This window comes from Chiroxiphia lanceolata, chromosome 2, assembly GCF_009829145.1.
Source record: "Chiroxiphia lanceolata isolate bChiLan1 chromosome 2, bChiLan1.pri, whole genome shotgun sequence".
Lineage (NCBI taxonomy): Eukaryota > Metazoa > Chordata > Aves > Passeriformes > Pipridae > Chiroxiphia > Chiroxiphia lanceolata.
The window spans coordinates 78,263,050-78,283,333 of record NC_045638.1 but is presented as its reverse complement, the minus strand read 5'-3'; positions in this window follow the sequence as shown (position 1 = coordinate 78,283,333).

Below are 20,284 nucleotides of genomic sequence, written 5' to 3'. Positions count from 1 at the left end.
GTGACTCAGACCAACCATGGTGAAAAATGCTTTCTTCATTTGTTGATAGTCCTAGGCTTTTCAGAAATGTGGAAATGTCTGGTGGAAAGTGTTTGCACCATGTGCATGTGACAGTCTTCTTAATCGTGACTTCACTCAAGGATCAGGTTTTTCTGTTTTCAATCAGTTCTTAGCTCCCACTGAACTGGTATCTTAAGATTTCTCATGCCACCTGGTAAAGCATCCTAAGATTCTTAAGAAATCCTAAGATTTCTCTTGCTGCTACAGGGCTTTTAAAGTGCCTTGCATTTTCATTTGTCAGGAACAGCATTTATGCTAGAGATCTGCAGCCATGAGAAGTCCAGAGGAGAGCCTAAACCATCTGTTTTAAAGTATGGATGTGACAATTCTGTCTGTATTCTGCTGACAGTATTGTATGAATATAGGCTCTCTCCCTCAGTCTCTTTCCTTTATACTATTGATGTAGATATATATCCTGATATACCAATCCTCCACCATCAACAGAAGTGCATGAAACACACTAGATCACATGTTTCATGTATGTTTCTTACAATTTTTGATATAGATTGTGTGTAAATCAAGCTATACATGTACTCAGCTCCTGGGCCCCCAACATAAGAAGTACATGGCCCAGAGGAGGGCCATGGAGATGACCGGGTGGATGGAGCACCTCTCCCATGAAGATGGGCTGAGAGAGTTGAGTTTGTTCAGACTGAAGAGGAGAAGGCTCCAGGGAGACCTTATAGCAGCCTTCCTGTATCTAAAAGGGGCTACAAGAAAACTGGAGAGGGACTTCTTACAAGGACATGAAGTGATGGGTCCCTTTTTGCCAATTCTGATTCTCAAGCCACACCTGCCTGCAAAAGAGCTGGCAGGGGAGGGCAGCCTATGGCAATACTAATGGTGATGCCTAGTTTATTAGATATTGAAATACCTTTTCTATAATGAGATAGTTTGTATCTTCTATTTGAAGCATGGAAGTTTATGTCCCTTCATAATTTTTACACTGTACTAGTGCAATTTGGGGATTTTTTTTTTAATATTAATTCTAACTGTTCTTAAAAAAAAAAATCTTATTGGAGTCTTGATTTTGGCAATCTTTTTGTGGCTGTTCCCCAAGTTAAGCTGATGTCACAGAAACACCACTGTGTTCTAAAACTTTAGCATCTGTCACTTTTCTATGTGTGTCTTTCTGTGAATATGCTCATGATGTTAGAAAAAAGTGTCAAGCTGGGAGACTTTTTCAAAGAATCAACCAGGTTGGAAAAGACTGCTGAGATCATCAAGTCCAACCCATGACCCAACACCACCCTGTGAACTAGCCTATGGCACTAAGTGCCAAATCCAGTCTCATCCTAAATACCTCCAGGGATGATGACTCCACCACCTCCCTGGGCAGCCCACTCCAGTGTCTGATCATTCTCTCTATAAAGAATTTCTTTCTAATGTCTAACCTAAACTTCCCCTGGCACAGCTTAAGACTGTGCCCTCTTGTCCTACTGCTGGTTGCCTGGAAGAAGAGACTGACTCCCACCTTTCTCCAACCTCCTTTCAGGGAGATGTAGAGAGTGATGAGGTCTCCTCTGAGCCTCCTCTTCTCCAGGCTGAACAACCCCAGCTCCCTCAGTCGCTGCTCATAGGACTTGTGCTTGTGTCCCTTCACCAGCCTCGTTGCCCTTCTTTGGACACTCTTCAGCACCTCAATGTCCTTCTTAACCTGGGGGCCCAGAACTGGGCACAGTACTCAAGGTGTGGCCTAACTAGTGTTGAGTGCAGGGGAAGAATCACTTCCCTGGTCCTGTTGGCCTCACTGTTCCTGATCCAGGCCAGGATGCCATTGACCTTCTCGGTCACCTGGGTACACTGCTGGCTCCTGTTCAGCTTCCTGTTGATCAGAACTCCCAGGTCCCTTTCTACCTGGCTGCTCTCCAGCCACTCTGTGCCCAGCCTGTAGCGCTGCAGGGGGTTTTTATGGCCAAAGGGGAGGACCCGGCACTTGATCTTGTTAACAACACCATACCATGGGATTCAGCCCATTTATCCAGCCTGTCCAGGTCCCTCTGCAGAGCTCTCCTAACCTCCAGCAGATTGACACTCTGCCCCAACTTGGTTTCATCTGGAAATTTCCTAATGGTGCACTCAATCTCCTCATCCAGATGATCAATAAAGATATTAAAGACATTAAATAGAACTGGGCCCAACACTGATCCCTGGGGGACACCACTAGTGACTGGCTGCCAACCGGACACAGCACCTTTCACCACCACTCTCTGGGCCCGGCCCTCCAGCCAGTTCCTACTCCAGCACAGAGTGTCCCTGTCCAAGCCATGGGCTGTCAGCTTTTTCAGCAGTGCACTGTGGTGTCAAAGGCTTTGACATGAAGTTCATGTAGACTAAATCCACAGCCTTCCCCTCATCCACTAGGTGGGTCACCTGATCATAAAAGGAGATCAAGTTGGTCAGGCAGGACCTGTCCCTCCTAAACCTGTGCTGGCTGGGTCTGATCCCTTGTCCATCCTATAGTTGTTGTGTGATTGCACTTAGGATGATCTGCTCCATAACCTTGCCAGGCACTGAGGTCAGGCTGACAAGCCTGTAGTTTCCAGCATCCTCCTTGCAGCCTTTTTTGTGGATCAGTGTGACATTCATCAACTTGCAATCAACTGGGATCTCCCCAGTGAGCCAGGACTGGTGATAAATGATGGAGAGTGGCTTAGTGAGCTCTTCTGCCAGCTCTCTCATCACCCTAGGATGGATCCCATCTGGTCCCATAGACTTGTGAGGATCCAAGTAGTTTATCAGGTCACTAACTTCTTCCTCCTGGATAACAGGGGGGCTATTTGGTTCCCCATCGCTGTCTACCAGCCCAGTTGTCCTGAGGACAACATGTCTTGTTTTTGAAAACTGAGGCAAAGAGGGTGTTAAGTACCTCAGCCTTATCCTCATCTTTGACAACTATGTTCCCCCCCATGTCCAACAAAGAATGGAGGCTTTCCTTGCCCCTGCTTTTGCTATTGATGTATTTACAAAAACACTTTTTGTTGTCCTTAACAGAATTGGCCAGATTAAGTTCAAATTGTTCTTTTGCCCAAGTTTCTTTCTACATGACCTAACTACATTCCTAAACACTTCATAAATTACCTGCCCTTTTTTCCAAAAACTCTCTTTTTTCCCCTAATTTCCTGCAAAATCTGCCTGTTCAGCCAGGTTGGTCATCTTCCCCACTGGCTCACCTTCCGGCACATAGGGACAGCCTGCTCCTGCACCTTCAAGATTTCTTTCTTAAAGTATGTCCATCCTTCCTGAACCCCTTTGTTTTTAAGGGCTATTTCCCAAGGTACTCTCTGAACCAGCCTCCTCAATAGGCCAAAGTCTGCCCTCTGGAAGTCCAGGGTAGAGGTTTTGTGGATGCCCTTCCTTACTTCACTGAGTATTGAAAACTCTATCATTTCGTGGTCACGGTGCCCCAGATGGCCTCTGACCACCACATCTCCCACCAGCCCCTCTCTGTTTGTGAACAGAAAGTCTAATGGGGCCTCACTCCTGGTAGGTTCATTTATCAGCTGCAACAGGAAATTATCCTCCATACACTCTAGGAATCTCCTAAACTGCCTCTTCTCCGCTGTGTTGAGTTCCCAGCAGACATCCGGCAGGTTAAAGTCACCCACAAGAGCAAGGGCTGGTGATTTTGAAACCTCCACCAGCTGCTTGTAGAATAATTGATCACCCTCATCATCCTGGTTGGGTGGTCTATAACAGACTCCCACCAGGATGTTGGCCTTGTTGGCCTTCCCCCTGATTATGTTCCACAGATACTCAACCTTATCATCACTGACCTCAAGTTCTAGGGAGTCAAGAGACTCTCTAGCATATAGAGCCACCCCTCCAACGCTCCTACCTCACCTATCTCTTCTGAAGAGCTTGTAGCCATCCATGGCAGCACTCCAGGTGAGTTATCCCACCACATTTCCGTGATGGTGACTACATCATAGCTTTCCTGCTGCACAATACCTTCCAGCTCCTCTTGCTTGTTTCCCAAGCTGGGTGCATTGGTGTAGATGCACTTCAGCTGGGCTTTTGATTTCACTTCTGACTCTGGCTTTCCACCCTTAAGCTCATCTCTGAAGAGCCTTGTTTCAACTCCTTCATCCTACAAACTTAGTTTGAAGGCCTCTTAATCAGCCCTGCCAATTTATATGCTAGGGTTCTTTTGCCGTTGCTAGATAGATGAAGCCCATCCCACTCTAGCAGGCTTGCTACCGTAAATTTTTCCCCATGATAAAAAAACACAAAATTCCTCTAGTGGCACCAATCCTTTAGCCACCTATTGATAAAACGGGTTTTCCTACTCCTCATTTCTGTGTAGGTGCTTTTTAATCTTGAGTCTTGCACTTCCCAGCTCACAATGTATGGATCTAAAAGGGTAAATCCTTCACGAAGGACAAAAGCGTCACACAAGGTTTCTTGGTTTGGAACATGGAAAGTAGCCACAGGCTACCACTGTTTTATCAGTGTTTCCTTCTTTTTAAAAGTTGAATTTCAAAAAAGGACCTGAGACTATAAATTCACTTTTGTTGTTTCCTAGCTTCCTCTGTCTAAATAAACATGTCAATCAGCCTCAGATCCTCTGTTTCTATCTTTCATAGGCCTGTGAAAAGAACAAATGAAAGAAATTTCTCTCCTCTCCTCTCTCATTGACTTCCTCTGTTTTCTTGAGTCCTAGTCCACGGGGTATGTTTGGAAAGAAATTAAGAGTCCTGACATCTGCTTTTTAGAGATCTGAACCCTTTTAAACTAAATGTTCCCCGGGCCTCATGCACAGAACATTTTATATTAGCAGAAAACTAACTGAGATCAGTGCTTGGCATCATAATGATAGAGTCATAAAATGTTTTGGATTGGAAGGAGCCTTAAAGATCATCTAGTTCCACCCTCTCTGCCATAGGCAGGGACACCTCTAGGTTGTTCAGAGCGCCATACAACCTGGTCTTGAACACTTCCAGGGATGGAGCAGCCACAACTTCTCTGGGCAACCTGTTCCAGTGCCTCATCGCTCTCACAGTGAAGAAATAATGGTTCAGTTTGTTAAATGACCCTTAAATTAATTCCAGTGGTATTAATTTTGATTTCTTATTTGCAGAAAAGTGAGCAAAAAAAAAAAAAAAGGAAATCAGATACACAGACAGTTATAATCTGACTTACTTGCTAACAGATTTCTCTAAGCATTTTTCAGGTTCAAGTGGAGTATTCTGATCATTATCCTTCTTTTATGCAGTAGCACATTTTTCCATGAATTATGTATTTGCAGAAAGTACCTATGAGTCATGAACAGTGTGCTTAATAGTCAGACATTTCTTTTTCCTATAAATTGGATAATATGTAAATGAAACAAAGATTGTAAAATTTCATCATCAACCTATTTGGCTGTAGTTTATGGTCCCTCTACGATTCATGTGTAATTTTTTTATGCTGTTTTTTTACATGTCTTCTTGTATGCAGATTTTATTATATCAAGGTTCCTTTCTAGCTCCTTATGGAGCACTATCAAGATTTCACTTCAGAACTGCTTATACAGGCAAAACTTGACTTTACCAAGAGATTTCCTTGAGTGAGGCGCACTCATAGTACTTCATTTACCTCTACAAGAAGTTAGAGGGGGGATGGAAGAATTTCGTTACTTTCAAGAGAAGCAACTCTGAGACAATGTGATTAACAAGTGCTTAAAGAACACATTTAACACTGTAATAAAATGTTTTTACACCAAAAGATATCTGTGTCCTAGAACAAATTAGCTGACAACTTGTTCCCTTCCCAGATCTGTGTGCTGACTTTGTACTTCTGCTAATTTTGTTTCCACTGTAACTGCAAAATATATTTCATATTGTAGAGCCTCTAATTAGTATATTGAGACTAGAGACCTTTTGTCTTCTCTTTAGCCCTTTTGAGCTTCAACTACACTTTCGGATTAGTATGTCCATTTTTTGCTTCTGTCTATAAAACTCTCTTAATATAAAATTAAATATATATTAGAAATCTGAAAGAAGAAAATTTGGAGCCAATGTGGGATAAGAGCAGTTAAAAGGATCTTTTTTTCATTTTGATGCCTATAACCTGAAGAACTGCAAGGAAGTTGCAAGCCCACATTTCCAAGTCCACACTTGTGTGTTCAGTACGTTCAGTACTGGCAACAGACTGGAAATAGCAGATGTTCCAGAGATGTGTCTAAAAATTCTTTAGCAGAGGGATACAAGACAAATAGCATAAAGGATGAGGTCTTGTTCTAGCATCTGAAGTGTGGAAATCCACATCTTAATGTTCTGATAACTCGATGGTCTTTATAAGTAGCTGATTCTGGGCTTTAGAAACTCCTTATAGCAATGAATTTTTTAAATATACATTTTATGGGAAACAAAAGCAATCTTTTTTACCAGCTTTGAATTTCTCACTCTCTAAATACAAGCTTCCTTATGCTACAAGACAGAGAGCAGAAGCAGTTGAAGGTGCTTTGGTATTCCATGTCTCGTTTCCATGCTGAATTCCAAACAGTTTTGGTAAATAGATACAGGTTAACTTTGAAGTTAAAGACTCTCCCAAAGTGACTCCCCTTGTTACTAAACTATATCCAAAACAAATTTTGTTTTGATGTGTTATGTTTACATTTTTTGCTTTTCAACTTATTTATCCTGCTGGTAGAACTGAATCAAACTATTAAATTAAATTTCCCTTTGATTCAGTGGGCACAGGTGACATCTAAAGTCTGCACGGCATCCTGCCAGAGGAGGTTTGTACCTTGAAGTTTTCTCTTGCAGGGGCACAATAGTACTTTGCTCTCCTTCCCAATGAAACAACATAGCATTGCCTCCCCTTGCCCAAAGAACAAAAAAATGTTCTTTTGTACATTCTACTCTTCTTTGTACTTGAATTAAAAATCAGTTGAAGTTGCCTGAGTGGCAGCAGCTTCAAGACAAGAGCATCTTGCTGGCTATAAAACAGCATGCAGAGCACTGCTGGAAATCTCTCCACCCCACTGTGAGTCTTTCTGAGAATTTTTTACTGGTTCCCCACACTAAGACTGGTAGCTTTTTTTTCAGTAAAGGCTAGTTTTAGTGGTACCTTCTGTAAAGTGAAGCCACAAGACTCCTTTCAATAAACCACTGAACAGCTTTTATGTACCTTTTAATTTCTATCTTTTTCAACAGGAGTTGACACCAGTGATGGCCAAACTTGCTGTTGTTCAGACATTATTGGCTATGTCCCCAGCACTCCTAATGGTTACTGAGGTGTCGTTCAGTTCCAAAGGAATCTAGGGCTCATCTATTGCTTTAAAATTGGTCAGCTATTATAATTGCACAACTGACTTATCAGGGACTGTAACAGTCTTCAAAGACAATTAATAGGACCAGTAAGGACTAAAAGACATTGACTGCTGCACACTTGGTGGAAAACTTTCACTATGTGGAAACCAGCACGGATCACAGCACTGGGATTGGGATGGATCTCAGTTCCTGAAATCCAGAACTGGGTTCCAATGAAACTTTATCCATTATACACTTAGGTTCCTAAATCTTTTCCTTTGAATATACTTCCAAAACTTTCTAATCACTCCACATTTACATACAGGAATCCATCATAAAGTCCTATCTCCTCCCAGCTATGTTTATAAAATGGTGGGAGCCATTAAACTATTTAAAAACAATGTGCAAATGCTTAATAGGAATGGGTTTTTGGGTAATGGACCCTATATGAAGAGTCACCTGTCTTGTAGCCCCAAAGAAAAAGGGAAATTCTGATACATTCCTGTGTAAAGCAATTCCAGTTGCTTCTGCTGACTACCTGGGTATTGCAGATTGCTTTTCTGAGGTATTCTGTTCATAATAACAGCAACCATTGGGTTTCCCATTGGTTCCAGTCATATAAAACATTTGTGCTATGATATCCAACTTACGGGCAAGGAAAACCATGCTGCAGCTTGGTCTGAAGTCTATTTATCTTCCCAAATAAAGTGAGCCAATACAACCACAAGAAAACATGGTGGTTGGAACTATGGCAGAATCTGCAATCTCTCTGAGATCCTAAAAAATTAAATATACCAGTTAGGCTTATTAAGATCTTACCCTTGAGACAGTCTATCACTTTTTTCTTCCACTGATGTGATGACTTTACTTCAGGCTGATGGTTGAGGTCAGGAAGCCAGAAGAGATGATACTGCAATGGCTGCCTGGCTCTTCAGTGAGTCTTTTAGGATGGCTGAACCAAGGCTTCTAACACAGAAAATGAAACTTTTCAAGAGTTCTTATTATTAGAAAATGTGAGGTTAAAATTAAGTCTGAGACTGAAAAAAAGTACCTCTTAACTAACTGGAGCTGCACCAACTTCAATTTTTTTCCATATTGCTTATTGAAAAGTGCCCAAAGAGTTAATGTACCTTTTTAAAGCAACTATTACAGGCAACATTTTATCACTTTTTTCTTATTCGTTCTGCTAAGATATTCACCTGAAACTCATTCTTCCAGCTATTTGTAGCTCCCTGACTTGAAAATTGTTCAGTACATGATTTTTTTCTGCTAATTTTACATTGTCCCTCTTTGCTGAAATGTGAAAGAGAGCTACCAGCAGAAACTATTATTGTAGCTTTCCCCTCCAACTTCAGAACATAATTGTTATTCTTTTAGTTTTTCTGGGTGCTATGGAAACTCTTAATTGACTTTTAATTAATGGTCAAGCTAAATACAACTGAATATTGTTTAGCTGGCATATACACCTTTAGGATTTACACACCACCACTAACCCATTTCAAACTGAGCATGCTAAAGATTATGCAGAGTTATTCAGAAAAAAGGAAAGCTCAGGAGGGCAAAAGTTGCAGTCACATGCTTCCTGGGAACTTATCAAACAGAAACAAAGTCTATTAAAAAAAGCCAAGGTTATTCCTTTGCCCAGGCTAATCTGTTGTGCTCTGACAGATCAAAACTTGAAGGTACAAACACAATTTTGGAACAAAGAACTGCCGAAAGCCATGCATTCGCAAAAGTGGAGCCGGCAAAGCAGGGAAGGTCAGCAGACTGGGCTTAGCTTTAGATGTGTGTTTTTAGAGTACTTCCTCACATTCAGTTTCTTATTTAAAAATATATCTGTAACCATGGAATTTTTGCATGAAAGGACATTGTTTCAAAGCTTTACATAATTTGAGTTCCTCTCCCTCTGATCTTTCTGTTGGCTGCTTACAAAGAAATCCATAATAAATTATCACTGGAGTAACCAGGAAAAGGCAAGAATGCCAACGATACATTTTGACATTTACAGTATCTCATATATTTCATCCTGATATCCTGAGATCTCAAAAAATTTCAAGCATTTTCATATAGACCACCTACAAAACTGTACCCACAAAGCAAATACTGAAATACTTATGCATTCAGAAGCTGTGAATGCTGTTCAGGATACCGGATCCAGACTTACAGAAAAATTCCTCTGCATAAGCCTGCTCCCTCCTGCCTTTTTTATTCAGAAGCCATCCGATATGGGTAAAGTGAGGGTTCTTGTATTTTGGCCACATGGCGAACACTCAACCTGTTAAGTGACAGGTTTGGGTTGAAGAACCTGACCAGTTTGATAGAAGGAGTTTAGTCAGCTTTAAAGAGCCTGCTTATGGTTAATGGCAATGAAAAGAACCAATAACATGAAGTTACGTTCCACATGTTATTTGTTTTTAAGCTGCAAGATTCAATGCTTCTGAATAGTATTCATCACAGGCAAATGCTCTCTGTATGGTTACTCAGCCACAGCAAACTAAATTTTCAAGAGAGATTTATGAAAGCTCTACTCTCATTAAAAGAATTTCAGTGGATGGCTAGACACTCTTTGTGTTTGTGAACCTCCCCCTCTAAGTTCTGCATGGCCATATGGTGGCTCAGTAGCATGGTGTAGGACCAAGAATTGTACTTCTCACACTCTTTGTATCCTCTTTTCCTCAACCATATAACTTCTCTATCACCTTTAACTCCTCTGCAACTTCATCAGGGATGATTCACTTCTGTAGCTTTTCTAAAGAGTGAGACTGCATTTACGGGTACATATATATACAAACATATATATAAATATGTATATAGAGATAGATATAGATATATACATTAGCATAGCCCAGTATCTCAAATGTGTTTTGCTTCATAAAGCTCTTAGGAACTTAAAGGAGTCTGGGCATTACTTGTAGAGTCCAGTGGAGTATACAAAAAACAGACCTAAGGGGTTGATCATACCTTGGAAAGTCTTTCTGATGATCGTAGAAATTTCTTTTTGAACCTTCATGGACAGGGGACTCAGATGTATTAACTTCTATGAAATTGTCTATGAGTTTCTTCTATGGTAACATTTCAGAAGTGTTTTTTATTATCAAAGAGCCTGAATACCCAGCCTATGTCTGTTATTTTCTACACTATTTTAATTGTTTTCATTACATAGGTCAGGTTAATCTGCCAGTGAATGATTATTAATATAGTTTGATGTCGTCTTTTGCGGTGTGAATTTTGATTTCATGACATGCCAACTTCCCTGGAATTACTCTCAATTTAAACTGGAGAAAAAGGAAATAGGAATGAATCAAAAGTTTTTATGGACCAAAGAGATTTTCTTTGATTTTCATGGGACATGCTTATATATTCATAGGCAGAATTGGCTGTGCAGCAATCATCTGGGATTTTGCAACCCTCACACTACTTGAATACAGAAAATGAGAAAGAAGTTTCTGCAACTCAAATAGGTCTCATTACTAAGTGATGCATGAACACTCTCATGTGCACAGGCTGCAGCACCTAGGAGATATGAAAAATTAAGAATGGCATAAAATTAACACAGAGCTTGCTGTTCCTGTATCTCTTAGGATGTAATTTAATGATTAATTCTCCTGAGTATAGACTTTGTCAACTGATCAATGCAAATGAAAGCTGTTGACTGGCTAATACCTGCAGTGATGGTTTGATAAGTGGATGGAGCTAGAAAGTCTTAAGTACCAGAAGTAAAACTTGATTACATTAACACAGACTCTTTTTGCTTCACTCAAAGGAAGTCTAGTGTGCCTGTGGAAAACAGGAAACACACTCACTGCAACAGGTATCCTGTGCAACCCCGGTTAAATCAATAGGGTTTGATGGGACACCAACCCATGTTCAGTATACCCCTGTATCTTCTGTAAACTGTCTTATCCATTACCTCCTATGTGAGAATATAACTTTCTGTACCTTTCCCCATATATCTTCCCTCTACCTTGTTTCTGATAGTCTAAAATTTTCAATTTGGACTCAGAGCAGGCAATCATAAGGATTATGGTATCTAAATCTCTTTCACTGATATGTCGAGAAACATGCAGCAAGTAACTCAATTTTCCTATCTGAAAATATCTGCATGTTGTTTTCTGTTTGTATGGCGCAGTGCTGTTTAAAGAATTTATTAATCAGTAAATTTGCGTATACAATGTCATCATGATACATATTGACTTGAAATCCTTAAAACTTAAGTATGGTACTGGACCTCATTTAACAAAAAAAAAAACAAAACCAAAGCCCAGCGAAATAAGGGGAGGTCCAAACATAATATTAGGAAGCACTTCTTTACTTAGAGGGTGAACAAACACAGGGACAGGCTTCCTGGAGAGGTGATCGATGCCCTGAGCTTGTCAGTGTTTAAGAAGCATTTGTGCATGCTTTTTTTTAATAACACGTTTTTATGTTTGATCAGCCCTGAAGTGGTCAGGTAGTTGGATTAGATGATTGTTCTGGATCTCTTCCAGCTGGAACTATTCTATTCCATTCTATTCAATAAGTTTCATGCAAGGTCAGCTACTGACCTTTTGCCCCCAGCTGCTGATTTTAAGTTGATCTGAGAGCTCTTGGTGAATCTTCATTAGGAAATTTTCTTGATTAACATTGATTTGTTGGTCAGTGTTGCTCTTGCCCTTTATCAGTTTGTCTCTATCAGTTGGTGCTACTCTGCATCTCCAGCTGCTTATTTCTCATTCCACTGTTTTCTGTTTTTCTTCTGTGATCTTTATAGTCTTAAATTGCACTCATATACGTTTCACAGTTTTCCATATATTACACTATGTTTATTTCATGGACTATTACTTGCATAAGCTTTCAAATTACTCTATGGATTAAAATCTCTTTTGGATGAAGACTGCAGTAAGGCATACTCATTTGGGAAGTCTTATCAGGTATTATCAACTTATACACATCCCATTTTTTAAAGTCTTCTTTGCTTTTAGACCCTTAATAAAAAACTGCATCCCTTATTTTTTTGTGCTTAGGAGAATGAGGATGAATTTTAAATGAACTGTAAAGATGGAATAGAATTAGGAGCAGAAAATGTAAAAGACCTTTTGACTGACAGTATATGCTCAAAAGTGCAAAAAGTAGAGCACAATATGCTGTAGTGTAGTGTGGTGTGGTATATAACTATCTCATGAAAAATCTGTTCTGCTGAGAAATGGCATCCTATTGATGTCAGCTTTATCATATATACTGAGATTACTCCTAAACTGGGCAACTTGCTGAGAAGCAGAAATGATTGCCCGATGCATATGTTTCCTTCTTGCTACAAGAATTTTGTGCAAGCATCATAAGCATTTAGATGTCATCTATGATGGAATTCTCAGAGCAGACCAAAACATACTATCTTGGGCTCAGTGACCTCATCAGCTGTAACCTGAAAGCTTGTTCCACTTATATTTGGCTACATACATAAGTCGGGATACAACTGCCTGACATCATGGGATGGATGGACAGCACTACCAGCAGCACTGTACAGTCCTTTGTGAACTTGGCTGTTTTTTCCAACAGCTGAAGACCGAAAAGGGATTTTAAATACATCTAAGGTTTTTTCAAAGCTACCTTAGCAATGCAATCTATGTTGGAAAAACGTCTGGCACATGTGATTATTACTGTTGGATGGGTCACTGGAGCACTTGACACAAATCTGCATCCAAAAAGTCAACCCAAACAGTGCCTAACAGCTGCAAAGCAAATAGTAAGCTAGTTCTGACAGGAAATTACATGACAGGAAATCATAAAGAGCTGTTCTGATGCTGACATCTTCTACATCTGCTTCTGAAACTCTTTCCAAGAATTATCATATTAGGAAGAACAGAAAACTTTATATTTTTTCATCTTGCTCTGATCAAATTCCTATTTTAAGTGATATAAAAGTTGTTTCAATTAACAGTTACTTAAATAAGAAACAGAGATTGTGTTAGGTATCATAGACTCAGCAGCAAGATAGCTCTTGTGAAAGTTTATTGTTAAGCAAAATTAGGTTACTTCATATAAAAATCCCATAGTTCTGTGTCAAGGCTGATTAATTGCATGCATAGCCTGTCAAAAACCATATATGCACAGGTGGAGGCAGTTTCTGGAAAAGTACTAGTTATAGGGAACTAATCAAGACCACAGATCAAAGATTTTGAAGGCATATGTCAATTCTTAGATTTACATGCTCTGTGTTTTTGTGTTGATGTGACTGTCAAAAAGGTGCATGATTTGAGTAGCCTATTGCCATTTTAGACAAGCTAGGACAAATGGGGTTCAGCATCTTGGTGATAACCTGGAACAATACCTAGATACTTGATCCAGGCAGCAATCTCCCAACTACATGACTTCATTAACTTCTCTATCTGCTTGATGTTGATGAATGTTGTGGGTTTGGACTATATTTGCTGTAAGTCACATCAAAGACTTTAAGGAAGAGGAGAGCCTGACAGTAGCTGGCTTTGTCTTCTCTTAGACATCCAGGCTGAGTGGTGCTGTTGTGGAAAGAAAAGACTTCCGGAATCGCAATGTCATACTGGGTAAAGTGCAGAAAAACAAGCACCATTTTTATGGCTTGGAAACTTCTGGAAGTGTATCCAAGGCAATATCTAAAGATCTGAGCATTTTTTACAGATTTGGTGACAGCACTTGATATAGTGAGCCAACCTAGATTTTAGAGCATCACGGTAAGATGGTCCTAGCCAAGAAAATTTTGCTCCGTTTTGAGATAGAGAGTTCTGTGCTGGTAAATCTGGAACAGACCTTTCCAATATAATAATAACTCAGCAGTAATTAAAAAAAATAATCAGTTAATTATGTAAAGATTTAGAAATTATTGTGGATTGATTTCTAGTACCAAAATCCAGTTTGAGAATGTTCAAAGTCCTTTCTATATTCTCTTTTACTAAAACTGTTTTGAGTCCACATGGGCTCTTACAAAACACTGACAAGTTTTTCGAAGATCCAGCTCAGCAGATATTTTTGATTATTTCAGCAAGCCACATCAGGCACTCCAAGTAACACTTGTAAACCACACAGTTATGAAATTCTTTTTGCTTACCTTGTTTCAGTCACTATCAGTGAGTAAAAACTGTATATATGAGGATTTTTTTTTTAAGGAAGATCTACTTAAACTACAGATAGATTATGTTTTTGGGAACCAATTGTGTAAGCTTTACAAGCACACACACTAATGGGTAGTATAGTCCCAAACATTCCCTCCAGCATAAATATTGGCAAGATCTAACCAATTTATTATATAATAAAATTTTCATTTACATATACACATTTGCATTATGTTTACTTGTATCATATTGATAAATATATTATGATCCTGCTGTAGTCAAAACAAGATAAAGGCCAGTTTTTGAGATGTCTTCAAGGTCCACAGAATGTTCTCATATTGTCATTGGCTGTTACTTCACTGACTAAGTTTCCTGGCAGCTTCAAAATAAACAAAACAAGTTCTCATATTGCACAGAGAAGTTATGGCCATTGAAAAGTAATGTTTATATGAATATAGTAAAAAGATTCATGCCAACAGTTTCTTTTACACTTCCTGATTTGGCTGTTCTCACAGTGTTGAATGCGTTACATTTATGATCTTATAGCACCAAAAAGCGCATTAGACACTTTCCAAAATGCCTGAGTTCATGGTTGTTTTGACTTCAAGACAAAAAAAGTTGTTCAGATATTTAGATATGAGGAGTTGCTATATAAAGAACCCAGCTGGTCAATAAAATGATTGCATATGATTTTATTTTTTAATAAAAACTTTTCTTAGATTTTATTGAAACAAAGATATAAACTCAAGAGCCAAATGTAGTTTAAGAAAATCAAGAGATATGTTTGTTTCTTCAGAGAATTATCTCAGAATATGTAGGCTTAAGTCATGCTTTTTAAACACCAGGATGTTTGAGATTATTAAGAGAGGATTATACAAAATACTTAGCCAGATGCCTTTCCCAGACTATTTAACACAGGAGTTCCAGCGTCATTTTTGTCCTCATAGTAAATATTTTGTAACCAAGGGTAATGTCATTGAGGAAGAAGTAGGCTACTGAGTCAAGTGTGCCTGCAATGATCACAAACATTTTCCAGTAAAATTTACAGTACTACCCAGAATACGCATTGACGATTGTCATCCTGTTCTGCAATGCTCCAGCATATTCTTCCATATATTTATAATATTGCTATACTATGCACTGAGTCTTCTTCTTTTATCTGAATATTCTTTGCTGTCTTTTAAGTGGCATAAGATTAAAGGAGCTCCTTTTTAGATAACTGAGCTCCCCCTTGCAAGGCTTCAATTCATTGTAGGACAGCTACCTGGGCTATTCTATCTCATTCATCAGAAGCACAGGAGAGATTCATCTTAACTAACTGTAGACATTCCTACTAATAGCTATAGCTGAGTTGGTGTCTCTAGTGTGTTCATAATGACTGGAGGGAAATGGTAATCTGTGGTGTGCATCAGCCGGTCCATTCTAAATATCTACTCAGGACAAAATCCATCACAGAAACACTAGAGATGTTAATTTCTTCACTGATTATGAGAAGAGCCTAAGGCCTCTACATATCTGAATTCAAGATATTGGCAGTCACTTAGATGTCCCTTGGAGTATATTGTCAACAGATAGTTTGTTCTACTGCTTAGGGTAAAGTGGTACTCACTATGAACATCTTCAGCTGACAGGAAAACCTCCTGTGTAGCATACAACACTGGTCTTTCAGAGTGATAGATGCATTGGGTTTGATTGACAAAGAAGGCTGTGAGAAGGATTTTGGTTGGAGAAGTGCTTTAAGGAAAATATGCAAATGTAATTTCTAGTTACATGTATGAGAAAACTCTCAGCTAGCCATATTTTGCTTGGCTTTGGATATTCTTCAGTAACCCAAAATAAGGATAACCTTAATTTTCAGAGTGCTGTGAGTTTCAATTATCTTGTCTAAAATATCTAATTAATATTTAGGCAAAAGCAGCCTGACATTTTGAAATATACCAAGCATCTAAAGCTCCTTCACAATTCAATGGTACTTGTTAGCCAGAGTCTCTAATAGCCAGGCAAAGGAGAGATTTAAGAACTAATTTTAGGCACTGAAGACAGAGTCTGGACCATAAGAATCTGTAGCATTTCTAAACTAACACAGCTATCTAGGATGAGAGATATTAAGTGACCACAATCAGAACTGATTAAGAAATCCAGGGCTTTCAGAGAGACTCAGTCAGCTTTCTGGCCTTTTGACAATGGGAACTAATTTTCAGCTATTTCACCATAAACATGTCTAAGAGCAGAGCTAAGAATCAGTAAGAGCTGTAGCCATGGAACTATAAAGGATACCATACCTGTAGTATTCTATAGTAACATATTTAAAAAAAAAAAAAAAGATAACATTACCTGAAGTTGACAAAATTATTCAAGAGCTTTCCTGGACTAATATAAAGCTTTAAAAAATGCAAATTATTTACAACTAAATTTTGCCGACCCACTGTCTTGCACAGAATCTAGAATACAATCTTGCACAGGTCTAGAATTCGGGTTTACTTAGTAGATTAAAAGTGTTTCAATGCATCCCTAAGCACTGCTATAATAAAGACTGAATTATAAATATGTATTTTGTGAGGGTTTTTTATGAGCTTATATGAGAATTTTTGAATTCCATCTTACCAGTGTCCTATTCACAATGACTACAATGTGCTTTAGCATGGCCTCAGGGAGGTGTCTATTTATGGTTCATTAATAAGGGCTGTTTTCCAAAGAGCTATCTGTTATATAATTACAAAGAACTCTAAAAAATGATCTCCCAATTTCTGTGACAGGGTTGTTCAATGTTTCCTGATGGCATTAGAACACATGAAAACATCTGTGCAGCCTTAGCTCCTTGCCTAATTAGGCAGATCTTGTATATTTGCTTTTTCTGAAACTATGCAAACACATTTTTAAATTTCATTATATTATTTGTAATCTGTTGAGTTTAGGGGTGAGATGTAAATTACAGTGGTTAACCCTTTTTCTATGTGCAGATAGATTGCTTTTCTCCCTCTTTTATATGTCTGTGAGTGCCATGCTGGGTGTTGTCTGAGGGACCTTGGGATGTAACTATGCCCGGTATATCAGCAAGTGTAATAATACGCAGCAGGAGCAACACCTGAGAGAAAAAATTTCTTTCTTTTCAAATCTGCATCACATCTGAGAAAAGAAGGAGACATGACAGTCCTGTGGCTGGGCAGGAGCCTGCTCGGTACACTGGGTAAGTGGAGGTACATCCTGCTGATCTTAACTAGTACAAAGCACTCAATTATCTGTGTGACTTTGAGCAAGGTGCTGGATACCTTTGCCAGTCCATCAAACATTAATGCCAATATATAATTATTCAGCCTACTGTGAAAGGGTAGTTCTGTTTGTAATGGGCTTTGAGTTTCTGGAATACAAGCTGCCTAGCAAATGCAAAATATTATGATGGCTCTGAAGTTGAATTGTATATCAAACCATGTAAGAGAAAAAACCCTGCTGGAGACTGCAGAGAGCCTCCAAATATGCATTTCTATGTGTGTTTTCCAGGAGCATTTATTGCTTGAAAGTTCCACGTACAGGTGTAAGGAGCAACAGGGTGACCAGATCTTGTGTTGTTTCTGCTAGTAGCTGATAGGATTACCCATAAAGAAGAAACTATCTCTTGTTTTTCCTAGCTTTCCCCCAATCTCACAGTGTAGTCCTTAGTAATGGAAAATCAACATGAATATCACCACATTGTGTTTTCCTTTTCAGCTCTGCAAAACAAATGCTTAATAATAATATACTCTTTTCAGATCATGTCATAACATGTAATGAACTGCTCCATAGTAACCATTATTATCATAATGAATGAGCTGTGTTCTGAGTCCTTACTGCACAAGTAGGAAAAGAAGCATTTTTATTAAACCTTTATATATAAATTTATGTATAGGGGCTTAATATGTGGGTAATAGATATTTCAGTAAATAAAAGATTATTATAGACTTGATCAGGACAGTATTTTGCCAACTATCATTTATTTATGTACATGATGTACTTATAACCATTTGGTACACGTACAGCTTAGACCTGTTGCAAGCTCTTAACAGCTATTAATTATTATAAATAATTTATAAATCTAATGATGTATGGTTTTTATCATATGTTTCTTCTTGGTTGTGTGTTCAATATGTTCAGCATCTAATTTAATTTTTAGCTTCTCTTGGTTTATGACAACATGATCTTTCCCTGATAGCTTTCCTTTGACAGCACCAATACATGCACTTGCTTGTTCATGTGTGAATACTATTTGATAAGTCTCTATATTCATATGCTGTCATTCTGCAGCAGTAAAATAAACTACTATCCTTTTCAGACATGGGTAGAATGAGATCAGAGCCTTTCTTTTCACAGGAAGATAAAGCAAATTGCCAAAGGATACTATTGCTGTGGTTTTGGATCATTGTGAACTGAGCTGATGAGGAAGTAATTAAAGACAGGAAAAAACAATCCCACTGAATCCATTTCATACAAATTGCAGGAATCAGAAAAGCTTTTCCTATGTATGAGCCTGATTTAAAAGCTCTGAGCAGTGAGGAGTAAAAAGACTTTATTTGTGAGAAATGCACAAAATGGATTAGTCTGAACAGACATTAGCTACTGGAGACGGGAAACTATGATTCACCTCTATTGTGTAGTAAGTGTTTTGGGAGTTAGATACTGAAGACTTTCCAGATTTATTCACAGAATCTGAATAATAAAGAAGAATCTTATTATGTTTGAAATATGTTAAATATTTCTTATTTACGTTTCCTTCGGGGATTTAAGGCCAGCACTGCACCCTTCCCAACTCAAAAAGAAGGCAAAAAGATGAGAGTGGCACAGGTTTAAAAAGAAGGCCTCATTCCCTGCACACTGGGAGTAGACAGGAAGGGATAGTGCTACTTATTAAGGACTACATAATAATTCTTCAACACGACTTTTAGGGACATACACGTGATTTGCTGTGAGTAAAAGTCAAGCATCTGCATCTGAACATGCCCATTGCCTAAGGATCTGTTCCGAGGCTCAGACACACACAGCCAGTGCTACTACTGCTTTTATGTGTGTTTGCAGAGTCCTCCACAGATACACAGGGAGGACTAATGTAACACTGACCAGCACACAGGGTAGGATTTTACCAAGAAGACTGAGAGAAGGAGCAGGGGGTGATAGATATGGGTTTCAGCAATTTTCAGTGTAGTTAAGCTATGTATAGGAGTCCACTTCCCCCTAAACAGCTTACACAGGAAAATATAGGTTGCCTCAAGGTTTGCTACTTCCAGGGTAAAGATAAAGGAAGCTCCGGTGTAACGGGAAGTGCAAAAGATTAGTAGTTACCTCTCTCCTTGCCTTCCACCACCACAGATGACTGTGGATTAAACAATGGAGTCAAGTTTCCAGTGGAGCTGGTACAGGAGCTTAATTGACCTGTTAGTAGGGTCTTCCATATGCTTTTCATTCTTGCCAGTACCCTCAACCACACTATTCTTTGATATGGCGAAAGGGCTACTTCCAAGGGGCTGCCTGGGTACAGCCACCCAATGTTGGAAGCTTTGAGAGGTCACTCTGTGGACACAAGCTAGTTCAGTCTATTAATCTCAGGGCTAAAGAAAGACCTTGGACATGTTTAATTTACTGATACATGTGCACACTCTGTGCTTACCATCAATGAGTAAGGCCCCTCCGTAACCTCTCAAGTTGGGAAGGATGGAGCAGACTGTCACCTTGGCTCTCCCAGTTCCGGGTGGCTTTGGCAATGAGGGTGCTATGCACGGTTGCATAAGGAGGATCCTCACCTGCCTCTTTACTCCCTCATTAGGGACTGTTGGACTTGTCAGTCTCACTAGCAAGATATGATTGTATAAGAGTAATGAGAGCAGAGAAAAAGCTCCTGGCCATCACCAAGCTAACACTAATCAATGAAAAACTGATGAGCAAAATGTTTTGTAACAG